Genomic DNA, 10,589 nt, shown 5'->3' with positions numbered 1-10,589 from the left:
ACAATTTGTAATTTATTCCAGTGATTTTCAGCATCATTACTCCAGTCTGGTCAGTCTGCTATTTTCCATTTTGATGGTGATTTTAATAGAAAGTTCAAAAGAACAGCATTTATTTGAAATAGAAATCTTTTGAAACAATATAAAAGTCTTTTTAAAAGTCACTTTAATTTTAATGTATCCTTGCTGAAATAGAAAAAATATTAATTCAAAAACTATTATTTCTTAAAATATATATATATCTTACTTATCCGTTACTTTGAACGGTAGGCTACTATATCATGTTCTTATATGTAGGCTATTTAATAAAAAAAATGAACAAAAATAAAAATAAAAATATTCAGTATACCTGACAAAAGTTTGGAAACATTAAGTTTTTATGTACACCAAGGGTGAATTTATTTAATCAAAAATACAGTAAAATCAGTGATATTGTGTAATATTATTTGATTTTAAAATAACTGTTTTCTATTTTAATTAATTTAAAAATGTAATTTATTTCTGTGATGGCAGAGCGGAATTTTCAGCATCATTACTCCAGTCTTCAATGTCACATGATCTTTCAGATATCATTCTAATATGCTAATTTGCTGCTCAGGAAACATTTATTATTATAATAAATGCTGAAAACAGTTTTTGCTGCTTAACATTTTTGTGGCTACAATGATACCATTCAAACAATACTTTTATTCATCAAGTATGCATTAAATTGATCAAAAGTGGCAGTGAAGACTATGTTAATAAGTCAGATGTCAATAATGTAATGTTACAGATTATTTCTATTTAATAAATGCTTTAATAAATGCAAATAAATGCTGTTCATTGAACTCTCTGTTCATCAAATAAAAAAGTATCATAATTTCTACAAAAATAGTTTTCAACATTGATAATATGAAATGTTTCCCGAGCAGCAAATCAGTATATTATAATGATTTCTGAAGGATCATGTGACACTGAAGAATGAAGTAATGATGCTGAAAATTCAGCATTGCCATCACAGGAATAAATTATATTTCAAAATATATTCACATAGAAAACAGTCCCTTTAATTTGTTATAATATTTAGCAATTTTACTGCTTTTACTGTATTTTTTATTAAATAAATGCAGCCTTGGTGAGCATAAGAGACTTATTTGTAATTTGCAAAAGTTTCCAAACTTTTGACAGGTACTGTGTAATGTTTAAATATAGATCTCTTGAGAAATCACTTACACTGCATAACATAAATCTGAACCATGATTAAAAACCCACGTTTAAGTGTAGTGGCTATTTCACTGTGATTTGTTTTATTGACTTTCCTCTTGAAGGTGAATCCTTTTATACTCAGCAGTGATGTTAAACTGAAGAGGCATGGCCAGTCCAATGAGTCAATGAGGGTGGCTGTTGGAAGATTTCTATCATGTTTTTGTTGGTCGCTCAGATCATACTTAGTTCTCCAAATGCAATTTCAAAAGCCGTTTACCCAAAACCATATTCCTGACATGAAACTAGCCAATTACAGATGGCCCAGGGATTAAGTGCTTGTACGACTTCACTCTGAGTAAAGGAGCAGCAGACTGAGTGGGAGAAAGGTGGTGAGCCCTGAGCTGTTAGTATCCACTTCAGCCATCCCTTCCGCTCCCTCATCCGCTCCATGACAGGTACGTCAAAGTATGACCTGGCCTGTGTAAAAGTGGTGACACTACTAACATACATATCTGCATTTTGTCAAACTGTATTGCACACACAGCTGAGCGAACAGAGACGATTATCAAGCACTCTCTGCTGTAAAGTGAACCGGTTGAGTCACTGAATTGTGTGTCCCCGTAAAAAAAAAAAAAAAAAAACTCCAAGGCATTTTACATCATCTTTATTTAGTTTGATGTTGTTCACATAGATAGAAATGTGAGGTTTTCTAGTTAATATTTTAGTTTAAATTGATTAATTCATTTTAGTTCTGTCAGCAGTTCATTTTAGTTCTGTCAGCCTCATTGAGATCCTCATTGTTTTTGTGACTTACAATTATATAAATAAAGTGATAGTTCACCCCAAAATGAAAGTTTTGCTATTATTTTTTCACCACTGATTTGTCACAAACTGTCAAGGATCTGAAAGAGGACCCAGGCGCATAATAGCTGTGAAGGTTATTTTATTTTGTTTGTATTAACAAGACTGTAGACAGGGCACAACAAGGAGAGTGAAGTGTGAAACAGTTCAAACAGTAGGGCTGATGACCACTGAAACCAGTCCTGGGTGACAGCGGGCTTGAGGAAGAATAGGCAACACTGGATGGAATGATGAGGAAGACCGGGCAGGAACACAAGGAACCAGAGGCTTGATGATCTCTAAGCTGTAGCACCAGTCTAGCTGCCAGGCAGTCAATCTCAGGGACAAACAAGACTCGCAATGAACAAGACACAACAAGATAACAGAGCAAGACAAGAGAGAAGATAATAAGAGGCACAGTAAAACCTGATGTAAATAACTATGGCTAGATAAAGAAAAAGAAAACTAGAAACAACTGGAACTTACAAATAAAATTAAACAAAATAACAAACTTGCAGGCAACTAGATACTGGAGAAAAAAAAGCCAAGTAAAAATGAAATTAAAATATAGAAAACAAGACTATAAGGGAAAAAAAAAAATAGCAACAAGGATACACTAAACCTATTCAAACACTTTACTGGAACAAGAGCAGAGATAAACTGCAGACACAGGCAAGCAAACAGGAACACACCATAGGACACAACACAAACCAGCAAAGGCATGAGGGAAATAGGCACAATATAAAGGGACCAGAACACATGAGGATCAGGTGAGCACAGTTAGTGAAACAAGGACTAGACGTGGACTAAACAAGGGGGCGTGGGAACTGGAAATGAGGAGGTGGGGCAAGAGGAGCACATGGCCAACACTAGCAAAGACAGAGCCATGTGCTCAGGCACAAGACAAACAAGGAAACATTAAACTGTGACAGGGCAGGAGCCTAAAATTTAAACATTGACTTTCCATGCATCAAAATCCATCAAATTATCTTCTTCTATTTACACACACACACAACATGAGGTTGAGGAAATGACAACATTTGAATTTGTAGGTGAACTGTCTTTCAGCGAGCAATATATTTTAAAATGTGTATTCTATAATTTTGTAGGAAGCATGAGCAGCTTTGGATTAGCGAACTGCGGTGTCACAGTAGCTCTAGCGTATGAAAGGCCTAATTAGAGGTTGTCAATCTATGTTTTGCGAGACGTCAGAAGTCGTCATCAGGGCTGATGTTTCTGGCCCTCGGCTGCATTGCTCATGGCATGGATCAGGTCAGGGTCCAGTGAGCCTCACATTGCTCCCTCAGCCATTCAGCTCAGGGACACTTTTCATGGCTGTTGTTGTGTCACTTCATAAGAGCCTGCAATTCAAAAGCAATTACGTATAAACTAACACGAGGGTCTCTGCTGGTGGCAGATCGGGCCAAACTAAGTCAACCCCATCATCGCTGGCAAGTCATCTAAGTTATCGATGGCACACACACTGACTTGTAGAAGTTTAGGTCAGGATAATCAGCCATTGTTTCTTTGTTTTGGCACTAATCTCTGTCTCTCTCTTTCTTTTCCTTTGAACTTGATACAATGATTGATACAATGGAGAAGACCTTGTCACTGGATTTGTCAAAGTGTGCATAATTAAAAGGTTAGAGTTGTTCAGAGTTTAGATTGAGGCACAACTAGATATCCATGAGCAGAACTGTATAGTCCACAATCTCTTCATTGAAAGTCTTCATCAGTGTAGATCGGTCTGTCTATAACAAAGTCTTGACAAACTTTGCTTTACTTGTTAAATACTGTATTACAGTTAAATTGATTTCAGTTCATTTGACTTCTATTCTCATACGTTAAAAATCAAATTGCCTGTTTGCTTGCATTTCAAATATTGGAGATGAATAACAAATTAAAGTGCACTCAGTGTTAATGTGCATTCAATTCTAAACATTGGCTTACAAACCTTGGTCTGCTGAGTGACACTAACGTGCAATTTCGTTGAATTGACCTGCAATGTTTTACATCCAAACACTACGTGAAATCCAGATCTTTGATTGGTTGCTTTACATGGCAGTCTGACTAGCATATAACATCATTTGACCTTAAAAGGAATGGAAAATATGGAAGTGGACAGTTGCCATCTGAACTCTATTCTCGAGAATGGACATCGATTTCTTGTTGCCCTATTAATGGCAGTGAAAGGTGACGTCACCTGGTGGAGCTCTCGATTGGTGGTTTGTTCAGTAGGTGGAGGTGTCAGAGGTTTAGAAGAAGCTGTTTGAGATCACACTGAAGGTGCTGGTTGAAGGTCGTCATCACCGGGAGCTTAGCAGAGCAGGCGCCAGCATCACTTCCTCACTGGCTTCCAGGCCAATCACAACATGGCAGGTGTGACATACGCCCAACCACAGAGAGAATAGCAAAACTATAGGGCGCCCTGGCAGGCCCAAACTTCAAAAAGGGCTTGGTGAATGCAATTGTGAGGGATTAGGAGAGATATATACAGTCTTTAGTGCATGCAGACTTCAGGGTGCTTTGCTGTCCCTTACAAACAAAACATCAATTACTGATTTGTCGATGTAGAGCATGTTCACAGAATGGTTGTCACTTCATTTTTAAATCAGTCTTTTGGAGGAGCTTGAAGTATAGGCTTGAGATGTTGTTTTTTTCTCCTGGACGTTGCTGTTATTCAGATCGTCAAAGACTATGGCTGAATAAGGCATTTGAATGTCTGAAGAAAAACAAATCAAGTAAATAGCAATGACAGAGTCAATAATTCTCTGGGAGGAAATATCAAAATACATAAATATCAAAAGTTTACTTTCTCCTTGTCTTCCTCCCAGTTCAAAAAGTCAGTCCTGGTGTCAGAGGTGGCCATTACATTAATTTGTCGGATGTCTTGCAGGGGGGACGGTCCCGAATCAATCCCAGCTGTCAGTGCTGTCGACCCAGGTGCGTGTAAGCAGACGGACACATTTACATTTATATGTATATGTAGATATGTATGGCATGCGCGGGGTGACATGTAAAGACGTTGACACAGTAATCACAGGGCTGGGGGATGCCACCTGTCCAGCGCTGTGATGAACACAAGGCGAGCTGGACGTGAGGGGAAACAAGTGGCCCTCAGAAAACTGCCTGAGCCGGCCGTCACTCTGATGACAACACACAATATTATGCAAATAGTTGTCTGCATGATGGCAGCCTGTACCTCAGTGTCACTGCAACATCCTTGCTGCTTACTGATCAACTTGTCTTTATTCTCTCTTCCTGTAATATTGTCTTGTGCTCTTTCACTTTTTTCTGCTGTGTGTTTACGTGCTCACCGTACATAAAATGTGTTATTTTATAACATAATGACATTGTTGAAGCTTTGGTTTCTTTAAGATAAGATTAACTTAAATATTAGTAAATATAATGAATAACATATATATATATATATATATATATATACAGTGAGGAAAATAAGTATTTGAACACCCTGCTATTTTGCAAGTTCTCCCACTTGGAAATCATGGAGGGGTCTGAAATTGTCATCGTAGGTGCATGTCCACTGTGAGAGAAAAAAATCCAGAAATCACAATGTATGATTTTTTAACTATTTATTTGTATGATACAGCTGCAAATAAGTATTTGAACACCTGAGAAAATCAATGTTAATATTTGGTACAGTAGCCTTTGTTTGCAATTACAGAGGTCAAACGTTTCCTGTAGTTTTTCACCAGGTTTGCACACACTGCAGGAGGGATTTTGGCCCACTCCTCCACACAGATCTTCTCTAGATCAGTCAGGTTTCTGGGCTGTCACTGAGAAACACAGAGTTTGAGCTCCCTCCAAAGATTCTCTATTGGGTTTAGGTCTGGAGACTGGCTAGGCCACGCCAGAACCTTGATATGCTTCTTACAGAGCCACTCCTTGGTTATCCTGGCTGTGTGCTTCGGGTCATTGTCATGTTGGAAGACCCAGCCTCGACCCATCTTCAATGCTCTAACTGAGGGAAGGAGGTTGTTCCCCAAAATCTCGCAATACATGGCCCCGGTCATCCTCTCCTTAATACAGTGCAGTCGCCCTGTCCCATGTGCAGAAAAACACCCCCAAAGCATGATGCTACCACCCCCATGCTTCACAGTAGGGATGGTGTTCTTGGGATGGTACTCATCATTCTTCTTCCTCCAAACACGTTTAGTGGAATTATGACCAAAAAGTTCTATTTTGGTCTCATCTGACCACATGACTTTCTCCCATGACTCCTCTGGATCATCCAAATGGTCATTGGCAAACTTAAGACGGGCCTTGACATGTGCTGGTTTAAGCAGGGGAATGATTTCAAACAATGACGTCTTAGTGTATTACCAACAGTAACCTTGGAAACGGTGGTCCCAGCTCTTTTCAGGTCATTGACCAGCTCCTCCCGTGTAGTTCTGGGCTGATTTCTCACCTTTCTTAGGATCATTGAGACCCCACGAGGTGAGATCTTGCATGGAGCCCCAGTCCGAGGGAGATTGACAGTCATGTTTAGCTTCTTCCATTTTCTAATGATTGCTCCAACAGTGGACCTTTTTTCACCAAGCTGCTTGGCAATTTCCCCGTAGCCCTTTCCAGCCTTGTGGAGGTGTACAATTTTGTCTCTAGTGTCTTTGGACAGCTCTTTGGTCTTGGCCATGTTAGTAGTTGGATTCTTACTGATTGTATGGGGTGGACAGGTGTCTTTATGCAGCTAACGACCTCAAACAGGTGCATCTAATTTAGGATAATAAATGGAGTGGAGGTGGACATTTTAAAGGCAGACTAACAGGTCTTTGAGGGTCAGAATTCTAGCTGATAGACAGGTGTTCAAATACTTATTTGCAGCTGTATCATACAAATAAATAGTTAAAAAATCATATATTGTGATTGTGATGTCTCTCACAGTGGACATGCACCTACGATGACAATTTTAGACCCCTTCATGATTTCCAAGTGGGAGAACTTGCAAAATAGCAGGGTGTCCAAATACTTATTTTCCTCACTGTATATATATATATATTATAAATATAGGACAAGCCTAGAGCGATACTACCGGTATATATATATATATATATATAGTAAATACTTTTTTTTTAAGTTCCATTCAAAATTCACTTGCCTCAAAAGTCTGAGGTGGCACGTGGGCATGACGCTTGTATGTGTGACAGTTTGTGTGATTTGTCTGTTTTGTGAGCCAGGGCAGATAAGGTATTATGACACCTGACAGCTGTGAACTCTCTATGGTGCTGACTTGAAAGAAACACCCAGAATCTCACCTTTGACTCTGAGGACAGCTGAAGGTAAACACACTCATACTAGCTAAAGCTAACACAACATAGTTTCCCCTCTCCTCTGCAACGCAGAGGGCCTGCTATTCTAAAACAAATATCAGTGAATATCACATAGATGGACGAACAGGTGTGAATAAGCTCTGATATGTGTTGTGAGACAATAGTTGCCCTGCTAAGTTGCTGTGTAGAATTAACGCTCTAGGCTTGTCCCACAGTTGAACTGCGCTCTGAGACAGACGGCCAACATGCCTGCGATTACATCTGCCCCAAAATAAGGCAGAAATGTCTATTTCTTATTTTTATTATCACATTTGCCCTTCCTCATCCTCCCTGACCACACTAAAGACCATTTAAGGCACACTTATTAAACATAATCTAGTGAAGTTATTAAAACAAGCCATTTTACAGAGATCCCTGCCACAATTCAATTACCTGTGTTGCTGGAGGGAGAGCCGTGCAGAGAAAATGACAAGACTTCCGCTTTTATAGAGCAAGTGAGGAGCATCGTTTCTGTGGCTTCAATTAACACAATGGGGACAGGGCAGTAATGAGCTCGGGGAGGATTTGACAAAGTAAAGTTGAGATTCGTTGCTGTCTGCCTGCGAGCGTTAAGGGCATTTTTAGAGCCAGGCTGATTTTTCACTTTTCCAGTCATCATGGCTTTGTAGCTTACTTACATTCAAGCTGCCAGACATTTGTATCACTTACTCAAGGCTTTAATCTCCTTCTGGGTGGTTTCCTGCATGATTCTTAGTTGACACAATAAGTAAAATAATTATAAGATTTACTACTAAAAATGCTGAGCATAAAAGTTTATAGGATGCATTCTCCCCCCCCCCCCCCCCCCCTCTAACATAAGTTTACTGAGAAGAACATAATGAAACAATGAAAATAAAACCAGCTGAATAATATCAAAATCATCGGGAAAATACAGTATATTTTTCAATCTTCCATAAAACGTGTATTGTAAAGTGCTTAAAAATGTGCCCATAGTAGATTTTCCCTAGATGTAATACATGGAAAAGAAACTAATACATTATTCTAGATAGAAACAACCTTTATGATCATTTTACTTATAAGCCTGGTTTCACAAACAGGGTTTAGATTAAGCTAGGATTAGGCCTTAGTTTAATTGGGGCATTTATGTTTAGCTTTTATTAAATGTGCATCTTGAGACAAAACAAAAAGTTGCTTTCTGTTAAAACAGTTTAAACATATGTTAGTCTGGGACTAGTCTTAAGTCTTGTCTGTGAATCCGGGGGATAATCTTTACAAAAACTGTTTAATGGGCATTTTATATCCTTGTGTCATAGCAGCCAATTAATTATTATCTCCTTTTATCCTACATGTTTTTTTTCTGCTGCATTGTTTGAAAGCAATTCTCAAACACTAATTGTAATTCCATGCAGTTAATTTGTACCTTTACGCCGATGATGTTTCCTAACCTAACCTATGTTTGTCTCTCATTGGTCTACCTCTCAGCTCAGTATCTTTTGCACCTCAGAGGGTCACTGGGCTATCACTGAAATTGGATAAATTCCCTGTCATGTTGTCGCTCTGTTTGTTGATAGCTCCCTCTTTAATTTCTCCTTTGTCTTTAATCTGCGGTAGCTGGCCCGGGCGCAGTAATCCTCTCAGATAAGTGGTAGACAGATTGTATTTCCAAGAAGCAGCAGCCAAACACCGAGACCTGTTTATAAGCCCCATGTAAATATGGGCAGGCGGTTGATAGAGAAAGCAGCTGTGCAGTTGTGTCAGCCACCTTAGAGAACTCTCTCTCTATCCCGAGGGAAGGAGAAGTCCTGCAACTTTTTTTTCTCTCTCAAGGTCAGGATTAAGGCAGGGTAGGTGTCACAGCTCTCATTCCTAGAGCTATGGCTGGATTTACGCTGATACATAAACCAAAGCCCATGAAACCACAGCAGAAACGATTGTGAGAAATGTTGTTATGGATCCATCACACTTAATTGCTTAGTCACTACTAACCAAATTAACATATAGGCTACATGTTGAAATATTTAGGTTACGATACTTACATATGAGAAGTATTTCTATTTGTTTTTGAAAGAAACAATTCTGTTATTTGTTTTCAAATATTTTCTCTTTTAATAAATGTTCAAATGTAATTGGTTTGTGTCAGTGGCAAAGCTGAATTTTCAGCATCATTATTCCAGTCTTCAGTGTCACACGATTCTTCAGAAATCATTCTAATTGAAAGATTTCTTATGATCAATGTTGAAAAGCAGGTTGTGCTGTTTAATGTTTTTGTGGAAACCGTGATACATGTTTTTCAGGATTGAATAGAAAGTTAAAAAGAACAACATTTGTAAAAGCATTATAAATGTCTTTTATGTGTCCTTGCTGAATACAAGTATTAATTTCTTTAAAAAAAAAAAGTCTTACTGACCCCAAACTTTTAAACGGTTGTGTAAATATAATAATAAATACATCAATAATATATTGATTCATTTTCTCGGCATTCATTTTCTATATAATTTCTTGTTTTACTAATATATGTTTAGTTTTTTTGTAACGACTAACAATTGTAATATTCATGATCATTTTTTACATTCAGCTTCCCTACCCTTAATGGTATTAATCTAAATATATTTATTTTTATTTATTAATTTTAATATTAGTATATAATTTTAAACTGTCTTAAGTAACCTTTATTTAAAAAAAATCTGTTTAGTTAAAAAATTATTAAATACTGAATATGTATATTGCATGACGTTACATTTTCACACACACATTTCTTATTTTGATAAATTGTTTACTTTATAGGCTTCATCCTACTATTGTATGGAAGAATAAGACCTTGAGGACAAACAATTATCCATGTTCCAACACCATAGCCTGGCCACTTGGTGCTGTCTGTCCAGAAAGCCATAGACATGACATCATGCAAATGATGGAGCAGACACCATTCCTTGCTTTCTGATAGGCTGAGAGCTGCTCTGTTATTATCAGTGATGTCATGGGATCCTGGCTGACCCCCCTCACTTCAGATGTTTATCAGGGTACTTGCGTGCAGAGACGATGGGTTTAGGCGGAGGATTTGGCCCTGACACCTTGGGCACGTAGCTTTACTACTCCAGGAAGAAGGAAAAAAAAAAATCACATCGGGCCTATAGCTTTTTGCTGGGAAAGCTCCTAATTCAATTAGGGGAGAATGAGGCCATCGAGAGTGATTTCACATGCTCTGCAAATGCCTTGAGATCTGATACTTAATCTTGGCAGGATCCTCTGCTGTTTTAAGCCAAGACATTAAAACCATTC

Source organism: Rutilus rutilus, assembly GCF_951802725.1.
Source record: "Rutilus rutilus genome assembly, chromosome: 9".
NCBI classification, from domain to species: domain Eukaryota; kingdom Metazoa; phylum Chordata; class Actinopteri; order Cypriniformes; family Leuciscidae; genus Rutilus; species Rutilus rutilus.
Note: the sequence above shows the minus strand (reverse complement) of the source record.